This window comes from Canis lupus, chromosome 6, assembly GCF_011100685.1.
Source record: "Canis lupus familiaris isolate Mischka breed German Shepherd chromosome 6, alternate assembly UU_Cfam_GSD_1.0, whole genome shotgun sequence".
Classification (NCBI taxonomy): Eukaryota; Metazoa; Chordata; class Mammalia; order Carnivora; family Canidae; genus Canis; species Canis lupus.
In genome coordinates, this window is record NC_049227.1 from 65,173,634 (window position 1) to 65,188,077 (window position 14,444).

The following is a 14,444-nucleotide window of genomic DNA, read 5'->3' on the forward strand; positions in this document are numbered from 1 at the left end:
TCTACTGAAACTGCTTAATATTATGACAACTGGCTGGGGAGAAATTCTAAAGGGTTCATCTCTATTCTCACAGAGTAGGAGGTAGAAGGTAGATTTGGAGCAAATGAATTGGTAACTGGCATAGGAAACAAAATGTGGGAATGAGAAAGTTAGATGGGGAAAATATAAAATTCACAAAAGTTTCTTTTGTGAGCATGTTACTCTTTTGGGAAATGAGTCCATACCTACTGGGTGTCATCTGATAGGATTTCCAGAACACAACTCAGAGTTGCCTCATAAAAAATGAAGCTGAAGTTCTTCCTTTTTTTTTTTTTTTTTTTTTTTAAGATTTTACTTATTTATTCACGAGAGAGGCAGAGACATAGGTAGAGGGAGAAGCAGGCTCCTTGTGGGGAGCCCGATGCAAGACTCAATCCCCAGGACCCTGGGATCACAAGCTGAGCCAAAGGCAGACGCTCAACGACTTAGACACCCAGGCATCCCAAAGCTGGGGTTCTTGCTCACAAATTTCCTTTTCTCATTAGTTGAAGTCACTCCCGGGATGCTTCTTGGCTTTTACTTCTGGTCCATCCATGCAAACCAAGGTCAGATCTGTAGCCTGAGAATGATCTCAGTCAGCAAGATAGTTAGCAGTAGGCTCACATGGAAACCCTGTGAAGTCACTACTTGGAAAGCCCAAGCAGACACAGGCAGGCATGACATCAACAGCATTAACTGCATCATCATAAAGCCCTAAAACAATACAAAACAGGACCTACTTCACTCAAAACTAGAATAAGTAGAAAACCAAAGAAGCATATATCTAAAATTCAGGTTAAATAAAACTGTGTAGGCATTTCAGATGGTCTATATAAATTCTACAACTTCTGTCCAAGCTCTAAGACTTTCTGATAATGATAATGGTTAACACAACAAATACTTGTCATGTTCTAGGCCCTGTGCCAACTAATTTGCTTACCTCATTTTTTTACTCACAGTAAAAGAAAAAGTTAGATACTATTATTATTATCGCATTGCAGCTAAGGAAACGTTGGTTTAGAAAGTCTATATTAGTTAGCTGAATCTCCAAAGATAGTAATTGCTGACTCTTACTTACCTCAGCTCCTTAGATTCCTAATCCCACATTCCTGACCACTGGGCTGGGTTCCATTTGTGTTTGCTTTGTACATTGTACTCACTCAGAAAATGTTAATCAGTGATGATGGTCTTCAAAATGAGAATTCTGGAATTCAATCATCTAAGAAATATTAAGTGACATTCTCAGATACCATGAAAACTGCCAGATTTGTCTCCTTGCTTCTCATCTCTTTAAATTCAAACATTCTGTATACTCAGTCTGAATACTGAATACTCTGCATTCTCAGTATTTTTTAAACACTCGTTTCTTATATCTTCTCTCTGATACAAATGAATGTATTCTGACTCAGTTGTGCAAATCTATTCCCATCCAAAACATTTATCTCCTAAACCATAGAGTGGTCTTTTATTTCTATCTAGTTGCATACTTCCTTATGTTATTGTTTTATTTTTATTTGTTTTTATTTATTTTTTTAAGATTTTATTTATTTATTTATTCTCCATGTCTCATGAGAGACATGGAGAGAGAGAGATAGAAAGAGGCAGAGACACAGGCAGAGAGAGAAGCAGGCTCCATGCAGGGAGCCCGATGCAGGACTCAGTCCCGGGTCTCCAGGATCACGCCCTGGGCTGAAGGCGGTGCTAAACCTCTGAGCCACCCAGGCTGCCCTGTTTTATTTTTATTTAATGTTATATGTTATGTATCTTTTAATCTCTAAGATAATAAACTCATTAGAGTTGAGAATTGTATATTATGAATCATTCATATTTTCTACTGTCTCCATAATTGTTGAGTCCATATTAATTCAATAAGGGCTATTTGAATAGGCATTATTAAAAGTAGGAATAGCAACAACAAGACATGGACTTTTTGGTCTTAAAGAGAATTAACAAGAAAATCCCATTATCCAAATTCAAAGTGTTTCATTTAATCAAGGTTCTACTGTACTATGCTCCTTCTCTTTTCTGTGTAATTAAAGCCCTCCCAAGCAGATTAAATAAGCAGAAGTAGGGTTTACCTTAATTTTATTTTCTCTCTTAAATTCAACCAGCATTAAACAGAGATGTTCCAATCTCCCAGTCAGAATTAATTTCTTCCTCTTCTAAAACAAGTCTTATAGCCTCTAGATTACAATTGCTCAGTGAACACCACAGAGCACAGATTACCTTCTGTAGGAGTCATCTGTGTACTTACTCCTGTTACTCACTAGATTGTGAGATCCCGGGGTTCAGAAACCCAGTGATTTTAATTTTGAATCCACAGGCAAAGGGATTAGTACATAGAAGCCCTCAATAAGTATATGATGGATCTAGTTTGATTTACTGATGTCTGGAAATATGCCTAACAAGATAATAGTAACTATATGTGACAAGCAAAGCTGTAAATGTTTTTACGCACTTTCCTATTCTTAACTTCTCATCAATATGTAATAAAAATATACAATTTCTATTTTACAAAGGGGGAAACTAAGTTACATAGAAGGTGAAGTTAGGAGTAATAACATTTTGAAACTCCAGCAGCACATTGTGTCCTCTACCATATGTTTTATTTAATCACTCTATTTTGTACTACTACCCAGAGTACCAAATGCTCTTGCCTATCTCGTACTTAAGTATTCTATTTTTATCAGATGAATGCGATGAGGTTCAAAAAGGTTAAAGAAGTTATCCAAGGACAGGCAGTGAAGGTCAAGTTGAAACTCAAGTGTTTTTGACCTCCAGCACCACACACTCCTTCCATGGCTACATACTGCCAAGTCTGAGATACAAACAAATAAAAGGCATGATTCCTGACCTCAGAAAGTTTACAGTCTTATTTATGAATGGACTTGGAAGGCCAGTAGAGTTAGGGAAAGGACAGCTTAGGTGGTTGTTTTTCTTCCTATAAAACAGATTCTCATCCCAAAGGAATCATCTCATTATGGTGATTTTAAAGTAAAGGTCTCAGGTTTTAGTGTGCATAGTGATTACCTACAGCACTAATTAAAATGGCAGATTCCTAAGCTGCATCCTCTTGGCATCTACCATCCATGTGAATACTGACACGGGTCACCTTTTTGGAATCTTGTGGAAAGAGAGGTGATGAGCATTGAGTTCTATACTGAATGCACAGCCACAACAAAAAGCATGAGTGGATAAATTGCCTCCCATCTCCCCAGACTCAAACAGAAAGCAGAAGAAACAGAGCTCTCAAAAAAACAAAACAAAACAAAACAAAACACACACACACACACAAAACAAAAAAAAAAAAAACAAAAAAAAAAAAACAGAAATAATAACAAGCAAAAACACATTTATTTCTTGTGTACAAAGTCAGACTCTTTCATACCAAGTCACAGAGGCTCAACTTTGCAAAGCCTAGCAGGAAAGGGAGCACCATGAGGGCTTCTGAGAACATTGTGCTGCGGAAGACTTGTATGAGCACAAGGTGAGCATCTCTTCAGCTCATCATTGAGATACCAGCCTTAATTAAAGGAAAACGAGAAGGAAGGCTAAGAGGGAGACAGAGAGGTAGAAAGGAGGAGATTGTAGGCAAGCCTGAAAGAAGCAGCAGAAAGGGAGGGAGGACAGAGGAGAAAATGAGATGGTGAGACTGTCAGAAGTGGCAGTAACAGAAAAACAAGAATAGATTTACAGAAAAAGGGAACAATGCCGCGCTCCACTATTATAATCTGGAGAGCCAGAGAGGGCAATTCTACTGCATGCTTTATTAAACTGACTTCTCCATTTCTCCCCAGGCTGGACTGCACAGAGGAAATTCATTAGCTCCATTTAAATGCACACCCCAGAGCCCACCTTCAGTTACCAGCAGAGCACAACACATTTCACATTGGATAAACCGCTCTGACTCTAGAGAATGATTTTTTTTTTAACTTAAATCAACCTTCATGGAACAGTTTGTATTCTTATGATTTTTTCATTATAAGTGAAGAACTACTCTATAGACAAGGACTGGGTAAAGTCATTATACTAAATAATTCATAGTAGAGGATTTTGTTGTAATGAGATCAACAAGGCACTAATGCTCTAGGCCATTGGATTGGGCTTAGAAATAATTTTATTATTGCAAACTTTTTTTCCCATATTGGTTCTTATTGAAATGGAATTTAACTGTACAAATAAACTTACATGTATTTACAACTCACCAATGAATACCAGTTACCCATTGTCAAAACTTTAGAGTCATTTTTAACTACTCATGTGTTATACCCACATCCAATAAATGAGTTCTATTCTCTACTGGTTTTCTTTATTCCTCTTGGATCTTCCAACAGTGTTCTCTCAGACTATCAGTCCTGGACTTCCCCTTAAATGTTGATGATCCTTTGAGACTTTTTTTCTCTGACAATAGACTCCCTGTATTAAGATTGTCCATTCTCATGAATTTAATTACCATTTGTATCCTGATAACATCCACGGTTATGTTTCCAGACCACACCACTCTCCTAAGATTTATTTGTATATTATTAACCATCTACTGGTTATTTTATATGGACGTAAAAAAAACTGATGGCCCCCAAACCAAACTTACCATTCAACTCCCAAGGCACACTTTTATCTCCCCTTGAGTTAGGGACAAATGGGGCTATGCAGGGCTGGGTAGGGAGCCACGGAAGCAGGCTCGCAAAAATTCCAAAGATGCTTAGGTGTAAGGAAACCAGAGATAAAGGAATAAGCCAGACCACCCTGCCCTAGGTGTGGGCAGGGAGGGTGTCTTTTTATGACAGTCATCCATGACCAACAAAGAATAAACGATCCCAAGGAAGAAGTAAGCCACTAAAGATGTTATCACTAGTCCTTAATGGTGATATCAATGGATATGTTAAAAGGATTTACGTTCCCTGATTAGGCTTCCAATAAAAGACCAACCCTACAAGCCCTCAGTGGCAACCCTGTCAGGACCCTTCTCCCTCCTGAGAGCTTTCTCTGTATCTTTACTTAATAAACTTCTATCCCTTGACTCACTCTCCTGTGTCCACGAGATTCATTCTTGGACTCCGTGAGACAAGAACCAAGCTCTCCTGTATCACCCTTATAATCATTAACTCAGAGAATGACATCACATTCCTCTAAATGGCCATGCCAGATGCTCTTTACTCCATCATCCCTCATTCAAATTACCACCATCGGAGACGTATTTTTTAAAGGTGCCACCCAACCCTGGGATCCACTCTACAGAGGAGGATATTACAACAGTAACCACAAATTTATTGGAGTGACCTCCTTCTAATCCCATCGACATTAAAGATAGGATGGTGTAAACAAGGGAAGGATTTTTTTCTATGAAAGACCTGTAGAAATCTACTCCTGAGCTTTTGTGAGGAATCCTTGGGGAACTTTCAGAAAAGTCTGAAGTGATACTTTGGGAAGAACAATATCCAGCAAGTAAGTCTGTAGGGGTTTACACCATAATATGTAAGTTATGTCAGTGAAATGGGGCATCATCCTTGAGTCAAAGGCTGGAGAAATTGACTGCATCATTGCAATCAAACACATTTGATTATGGAAGCAAGGAAGTGTAGGCCATAGAGACAGGGAAAACACCATAAACGAAAGTAAATATGACTTACATACCTTTTCAAATCAGTTTATTTGATTTTAAGGAGAATCTATGCTATTTTTGGAAAGCCTAAATACAAGTTGAAGAGTTATAATAATTGAATTTTTATTTCAGTGATATATAGGGATGGGTTAAAAGAAACAAAGTTTGATAAAATAGGGCGTCCAATGTAATTCGCTTTCAGAAATGGGTGAAAGTACTGCCTCGTTAGTTGCCCAGTAACATTCTGAGAATAAAGGTAGGATTCATCTAGGGAATGGAGAGCTACTGGGAAGCTGACAGGGATGAAACCCATTGTGACAGGCACTTGACCTCCATGAGCAAGTCAAATATTTGGAAATCAGATTTAGACCTGACAGCCTTGGGAAATGCAGCACCCAGGAAACAGGCAGTAAGTCACCTTCCTAATTAAGTGGTTGCTACACCTAACAGATTCTTCACCATCATACATCCTCTCCCACATTGCCAGAGCCCTAGATATTGACCCCAAATACCCACATGCCCTGAAGAGCTCTATCGGAAAGAGTTCTTTCACCAGGTATTCAGAGGAAGCGCTATTCATTATTGACCTTGCATCAAAAAGAGTTTTAACACTTAAAAAAAGAAATGCTAACCATGATTTTTGACATTAGAGACCTATAGATTGAGAAATTTTAGGACTAATCTACAACAGTTCTTTTTTTTTTTTTTTTTTTTTTTTTTAAATCTACAACAGTTCTAACTGGGGGCAGGCAGCTTGCACAGCATGAAGTATAAGATGCTGTAATGACTGGCACGCCACGCTCCAGTAGACATGTTTCAGTGGAAGACAATTTCTTTAAGGCTGGTGAAATTTGCAAGCTATGTGAAAATTTATATTTAACGATCCCGTGTGTGTGTGCGCGTGTGTGCACGTGCTTCTTGTGGAGTCAATGAGTCATTTGCCTGAATGCAATCAAAGCAGTTCCAATCATCATTGAAGTTAGAGTCAGAGACTTCTGGAAGGAATGACTTATTTGCAGCCTGTTACCTGTTAGGGAGAGAATTTTCATGGGTTCTCCACCAGGGATCAGAGAAATCCAATGTCCCTGATAGTGTTCACAACAAGAATTCATCTTACAGATAAAATTTATGAAATAATGAGGAAACCTTATTTCATACTTTCTGTTCATTGTTGTAATTTCTGACTCCGTAAAGGATGTCCACGGCCATTACTCCCAGGTCCTTGCCACCTTCTTCAAAGATTTCTCTGCCTAATAAACTTCTCTAACAGATAAGGGAAAGTGTTCTGTCCCAAAGTGTTATTTTTCTTTTTTTTTTTTTTTTTCTGTTACACAATCAGCATCTATCAAACATCGTGAAATACCCTATATGCTTTTTACCTTTATATCTTTAGATTTCTCAGACTAGAAAATCACTTCTACAATTTTGGCCCTGGAGACCAGAGAGCTGGCAATGTTGCAGATGACAGCATTTCTTGGCTGTGACATCCACATCTGACTGCCTGCATTTCTCCTTTTCCTGAGCTTAATGGGAACCTTGAAGCCATAGTCAAAACACAATAAATGCTGTTCTTAGCCCTCCCTCCTGCCCTGTTGATACTTTTCGTGAATATAATATATTTGTTTCTATTTCTTCTTTCATCCCTTTTCCTTTTTTCTTTTGTGATTACCTGGAGAGTTATTTCTTCTAGTTCCAGAAGAGCAGCTGCTGCTATAAAAGTCCACTGAATTTTATCCCTGTGACAAGGAATCTTACGCTGTCATAAAGATACCTTTAGCATCCCTCTGCATCCTTAGGCACAGAAGAAAGGAATGCATCTGGGAGCACATAGTTGCAAATAGCCTGAGTGTTGCCAAGCATCAGAGAGCTGAGATCTGGCTAGTGGTCAGCCCAGACCCTGGCATTTAGCCAAGGAATGCTGGGAGACCTGGAGGGGATTTAAAGCTATTAATGACCCCAGCCAATGTATTTTTTGCAGTAAAATTAGAATAGTGGTGTCTAGTTGATATCAACATTACATTTCAGGGTTTATTTCCTTTTGCAAAGCTTTTTGAAAGTCCACCAATCACAGCAATTTACCAATTGGTAAGCAATATGATTCCTACAGGTCACCTGGGAATTATTATGCTTAGACAAATTAACACAGAAGCAAAATAAATCATCTGTATAATGCTTCCAAACCACCACTTCACTGTGTCAATGTAGAGTTGATGTAACTTATTGTAGCATGTATTAAAATGCCAATAATTGTCTACTGAATCCCATATTAAAGTCTTTACCATCACTGCTTTTGATTGGCCTCAATCTGGAAACTAGCAGGCCCAACAACACTCTCAAGTCCCCATTTAAAGTGTTCCATGTAGCAGGAGATACTGTGTACCTCCAGATTAAAACTCACTCTCAGAATCCAGTTGCTACCAGAGCAGCCTTGACTTAGTGCTGAGCTCTGACAACAGGGTCTATCAACTCCCCCACCCCAAGCTATTTGATGTGTGATGTTTTTACAACTGAACTCCATTCTTTTTTTGAGTTCTGGTAAATGACCTCATAATCACTTCTTTTTTAATCAGTGTTGTGGGTTTTGTTTTGTTTTGTTTTGTTTTGTTTTGTTTTGTTTTAAAGCATTGTAAACCTCATCTGCTTATGGAATCTGCCATTGTGTATGTCTGGATGAGAGATGGGTCCCTAATGGGCATCCAAGGAAAAATTTTCTGTTTTAAAGTAGAAAAAACAGCTGATGGGAACTCACATGTGATTTAAATTTGTCCCACTTGACTCCTCCTGCCAGGGCATTTGACATAAATGTTCAAAGAAGCATGGGTGATTCAGAATTCATTTAGTCAGAAGTAGCACAAGATCCTTCATAGAGGGTAGTCCCAGCAAAAACCCAACTTCTTCATTCCCACCCATGATGCTCCAAGTTTAATTCATTCAGTTGATTGCAACCAAGAGACAAATCCGAACTTTATTTTTGCAGCCCAGATCCCAAAATCTACTTAGCAAGAAGCCGTTGGCTGCAGAGACAACTTATGATTGTCATCCAGCTGGGAATCTCCCGACCTGCAGAAACCAGCCACTAAAGCAACTATTCCATGTTGGACTCCTGTTGTCAATTCACTGTATTCATGCTTAATGCAATTTGTGTCTGATTTGACCTATGTGCCTGCCCTGGATTCATCCTTCTCCGGAACCACCTGCAACTAGGACAACTCTTCCAGGACTGATCCTGTTAAAGTGAGTGAAATTTGGTCAGAAAGGGGCTTTTCTCAGCCTGACCCCTTCTTGGGAAACAGATACATTGTCTTCAGAGAATCCACGGTTTCTAAGTGTTGAGATAAATGTGGGAGGTGGGGGCAAAATAGATATTTCAGGAGCCTAAAGGAGGCTGAGCTCCTCAGAGCCAGTCTCAGAGTGGTGTTGCTTCAAAATTATAGGGTTAACTTTCAAAATTGTTAAAGAGTAATCGAGTTTTATTATGAATTTTCTTGGAAGGGCAATATTAAAAATATATAAAAAGTACACAGTTCATCCCATAGGAAAACTTCCTAATGTTCCCTTTGAAGCTGTTTTCTCACTGCAGCTGCTCCTATTCATTCCATCTTGCTTACTCCATCCCACCTAGCCACCAGGCACAGCCTCTTCCCTCTAGTTACACACTCCAGTCAACAACCTCTCCCAAGGCCTCAGGCAATATCCCCTCCAGTAATCTCTCTGCCCAGTTCATTCCCACTTCCATCCCCAAAAATGATAGCCCCTGAGGCGTTGCAGTCTCTTTTTTTAGTTGGACTTACTTGTTTTTGCTAGGAGTAGCCCCTTGGGAATTCTGGTTCACCTTGGATAAAATACTTGTTGATCACCTGCCATATGCAGGTGTAGCTCCGTTATACATAGAAATTAAGTAAAAATTATAAGAAATTTTTTAAACATTTTGTTTTGTTCTGGTAGATTTAAATTTGAAATGAAAGTTTATTTGAGTGAAATTATTCATGATTTTTATTCTATCCTAATTTTCATCATCGCTGAATTAAGGATTTTATAATAGAAAATTTCAACAACATCTAAAAATGAGAAACAGTTCCCTGCATTTGGGGTTTGCTTAATTCTCCCTTTCTGTAAATCAACTGGAAATTCATATAGCTTCCATCATCAAATAAAATATAATAGGTTATATATGAGGACTGAGAAGCAGGACCATGTAGCATGCTCACTTGGTGAAATGGTTTTAAATGGTTGAGGAACTGGGGAGTTTTGGACCCTGGAAAATATCTAAAAGCTGCTGAAAGAAGAGAGATAGATACTGACTCTGACATAGCCCTCGAGTGGATCTGGATCCGGGAAAAACCAGTAACAAAAAGTTATTTTTGTCAACAAAATAGCCACACAATTTCATAATTTATCAGTACACATGTATAGAACACATGGGAGAGCCTGTCACCTCACTGTTACCTCACAATCTTAGTTCTTGCTCTACAGGCACTCTTGTGAGCCATCTGTTAACAGAACTCACTTAACAGATTATAGAGAGGTCGACTCACTAATGTAGATGGAACTAATTCTGTGGGGCCTCCTGAGCACTTCATAGAAGAAAGAACTGGGATCACCAAGTGTACAAGGAAAACCCAGAAGGAGGCATCCCTTATTCCTTCCCTAATGTACTCTTGGAGCAGCTGACACTGCTCTGTGGTTCCTGGGATTATCTGTTCTGACTAAATCCTGGGGATCGGCCAATGCAACATTAACACGGAAGACACATGGATATTTTGCTCTGGGAATGCAGAATTGTGCAAGAGTCCACGCAGGCAGGGAAAAGAGAAGGTAGGTGTCAAAGACTCGGTGATTGATGTGAAGAAGATGAATTCGGAAGAGGCTGAGAGAGAATCTCAAGAGAATCACACCTTGTTACTCAGCCTGTGATGAATAAAGGTCAAAGTGGCACCACCATCTGTAGAGTAAATATCCCTGGGAATGTTATTAAAAGACTATGCAGCAGGAGCTGCTTAGGAAAGGAAAATGATTGCTGAGGCTATTCAGGGCAAGAAGAGATGATATGGTGGTGAGCAAAGTAGTTTTTAAACTACTGAGTCAGGGACCACCAAGCATCCGCTGGCATGGAGTGAAGAACTGTATCTTGATAATTACACCCTGCTGGAGAATTCTTAGAAACAGGAAATGTTCTAGGAATTAGGTTTTGAAAAACCAAGTGCACCTCCTGAATAAATTGTTAACCTTACCGTAAGCAAGGCTTCCCAAAGAATGATATGCAGTTTACAGAGCCACAAGCCTATTCCGGATCCTGGATCCTGGATACAGAGTGATACAGCTGAGAGAATGGATCCACTCTCATTAGTAAGTGTCTAAAACTATATACATCGTAACTGTAATTTCTTTCTCTTAAACATGCTCTTTATTATAGAAAAATTCTATATGTATTTACTTAGGGAATTTTAAACTTATTTAACCAAAAATTCTCCAAATATCAAGATATTCATATAGAGATCATAACCCAAACTTAGTGTTGCACGACTTTGGCAATGTTATCTAACCTCTCTGGGGCTCAGTTTTCTTATCTGTAAAATTCGGAAATACAGTGCTTGCCTCACAGATTAACCAAGAATATCCATGTAAAGAATTTTGAATGTGTCAATACCTAGGTATGAGCTCAATAAAATGTTAGGTAGTGCTGTAAAATTTGCCAAGATTCTTATCATTACAATTATTTCACTAGAAAGACCAAATGCAACTATGTAAACATATGTTTCTTGTTTTATTTCATTATAGGACCTGTAGAGTGTGGAGTTTGGGAAGTGATAACCGTGGGCAAATATGCTTTGACATACTTGCCTTTAGTAGAAAGTGTGATATATAGTTAGAGATGACAGTCAGTGATTTATGATCACTATTACCAAAAAATGATACTCCATTAGTTCAAGTCATAGAATTTGGGGCAAAAGGAAAAAATAAAGAAGAAAGAAGAGGCAAAGAGGGAAAGATTAAGAGGAAGAAACAATAAAGGAGGAAGGAAATGAGAAAGAAAAAGGGGAAGGAAGAAGTTATGTTGTTCTTAGGTTACTGGAAGAATTCAAGAAAATATTACTGATTATCCATCCGTTGGAACTTGAAGAGAAGATTGGGTTTATCTAACATAATAGGATTGCCATTTGCTATGGTCTGAATCTGTCCACCCCAAATTCATGTTGAAATCCTAACTGCCAAAGGTAATAGTAAAGGTGGGGTCTCTAGGAGGGTATTAGGTCTTGAGGGTGGAGCCCTCATGAATGGGATTAGAGATCTCACAAAAGAGATTCCACAGAGCTCTCTAGGCCCTTCTGCCATGTGGAAGTCTGCAACCTGGAAGAGGGCCCTCATTTGACCCTGCCGGTACCATGATCTCAGACTTCTGGCCTCCAGAATTTAGAGGAATATACTTGTGTTGATACACTACTGGGTCTGTGGTATTTTGTTATAGCTGTCTGGATAGACTAGGACACCACTTCTTTCAGAAACTGGAGATACGTGGAGCTGATAATTCTGCCTTTTCTTCACAGTTTGCTCCACTGACAATCACACAGACTTTTCTGCTTTCCAAGCTTCCTCCCAGAGTTGGTAGACTGGCAGCTGGTGAGGAAGAAGTAGTTGGAACTAAGGGCAGGCACTTCAAAGTAGTTATTTTAGGAGACAGCTGCAGGGCCACAGGGTTTTATGGGGTGGGCCTTCACCTCATAAAACTCAAGAAAAAAATAAAAGGAAAGATAAATGTAAAATTTGTGTTCTAAGGGGAAAAAATAAACTGGAGTCAAAGAAAAGCAAGTTTGGGTGGCAATAAAGGAGGAACAGACTAACTAAAGGGGGGAAATGCAGCTTGCAATCTTGAGTACTCCGCAGAATGTTGGCTTGTCTCGTGGAGGAGGGAGGGACAATATACAGACTGAGCTACGCCAGAGGATCATCAATCCAGCCATCACCACTTAAGATACATTTTATATTACTGAAAAAAAAAATTAGTTTTAGTTAAAGTGAGAATTTATAACAACAATTTCTTCAGGGGAAAGACAAAACAAAAGCAAAGCAAAACACAGAAATCCATCTGATCCCAACAGCTGCATCAACAAGAGAACAACATTTAAAACGAATTCTGCAAATGTTAAGAATTTTATTAAAACATTTACCCAGAAACCATGCATAATTTCCTAATGTTGCCCAGAAGTGATTGCCAGACAGATCTTAGAAACCAACATGAGTAGAAATTTTGTTTTGCATGCAGAGCCAAATCAAGTTGTGTTTAGACAGTCATGTTCTAGAACATGGAGTTCAGTAAATACGACATGAGCACCTAGCATATGCTGAACATTGTAGGAGAAGAGAAGAAAGATGGTCTCACAATGAATCTGTGAATGTGGCAAATGGCACTACAACATCCTACAGGAGCCTCTGAAATCTGAGTGCCATTGCGTCAGTATCCAGAATGTGACAAATCCAAAAGATTTATCAGGACCTGAACTTGGTGTTTTTAGCCACTCTATGTTTAGGCAGATGTTGACCTTCCTGTTATTCTCCCCATAGACTTAGAACTACTCAGCTGTGAATTTTAGAGAATCTCAGTGGAAAGGACCCATATTTTATCATATATAAAATCCTCTCAATTGTAAACTGCAATATTTAACGTTCCTCTCTAAACAAAGCGTGAGAAAAAGTAGAGTAAGGGGAGGAGCGCACATTCTGGAATCTAATAGCTGATTTCTGCAAAATCCATCCTAAATCCTCACTGCAGAAGTAAATAAGACTTAAACCCAACATTCAGAAAAGGACGATTAGGGAAACTTGTAGTTTCAACATTGACACTGGGTGGAGGAAGGGGGAAAGTATCTCTCATGAAAATATGAACTATAGTTCTCCACTTTTGCAGGTATACAGCCTGAATTCACAGTGCTCATGTGGTCCAGAAATCCTCAGGAGAGGATTTAATTTGAAGTGGTCTCGGCTTGATAGTGCCCTCAGGTGACTGGCAAGAACAAACACAAAAGCTTCCCTGGAAGAAGGACAAACCAGAGTTCAATCCAGGATAGTGCAAGTGGTAAAATGCACCCAATGGGAGGGGCATCTTGATTTCAGAGATATGCGAATGTGAATAAAGTGCATCCTAATCTGAAGAAATCTGGCAGCTGGTGTGACATTCTGCTTGGTCAAGCATAGTGGTTTTCATACATGCTCAGTTATATGAAGTCCATGTGTTTTGTTTTTGTTTTTGTCTTCTGTCTTCATTGGACCTGACTTGAGGGGATTTCTTTGTTCTCAGGTGCTGTTCTGATTTGGGTCATCCTGGAGCTTTGGCCTATCACACCTTTATTTGTTTTGAGTGCATCCTACTCTGGTTTTCTAATACTTTCCTGAATTTCTACTTTTTCATTTATTAATTCATTCAAGAATATTTATTCAGATGACTCAGAACTTCAGGAGACAGGTGGGTTCTTGTCTGCATGGAGTTTGAAAACCTACCTACCTAAGGATTTTCAGACTCTAGTAAATATTAAGTTTACCTAGGAAGACTCTTAAGAATGAAGATGTTCATGTCCCATTTTTGGAGGCTCTGCTTCAGAAGGTCAGGGACTGGTTCTTAGTATCTGTGTTTTTAGCAAAGCTACAAGTCAATCTGATGCACACTAATGTTTGAGAACTCTGAGTTAGCTGTATGTGCTCCCATCTCACCTCCAAAATCCCAGAGTGGACTCTGCTTTATTTCTGCACATCACTGCTACTCATGGTCCTGGATCTAAAGAAACAGTTAGAATTAAGACTCCTCCATGAGAATTCATTAAGGCATTGGTTT

General features: G+C 39.0%; 1 long non-coding RNA gene across 7 annotated transcripts in view; it reads left to right on the top strand.

The window, feature by feature from the left end:
• Positions 1-14,444, top strand: part of LOC102151889 — a 157,110-nt gene that overhangs the window by 30,624 nt on the left and 112,042 nt on the right. For 6 of the 7 annotated variants that reach the window (XR_005361351.1, XR_005361355.1, XR_005361353.1 and 3 more), the window contains exon 2: positions 8,598-8,854. This is a non-coding gene — a long non-coding RNA (uncharacterized LOC102151889). Of the gene's footprint in view, positions 1-8,597; positions 8,855-13,523; positions 13,760-14,444 lie in introns of those variants that run through there. The other variant, XR_005361354.1, reaches the window with a different exon arrangement.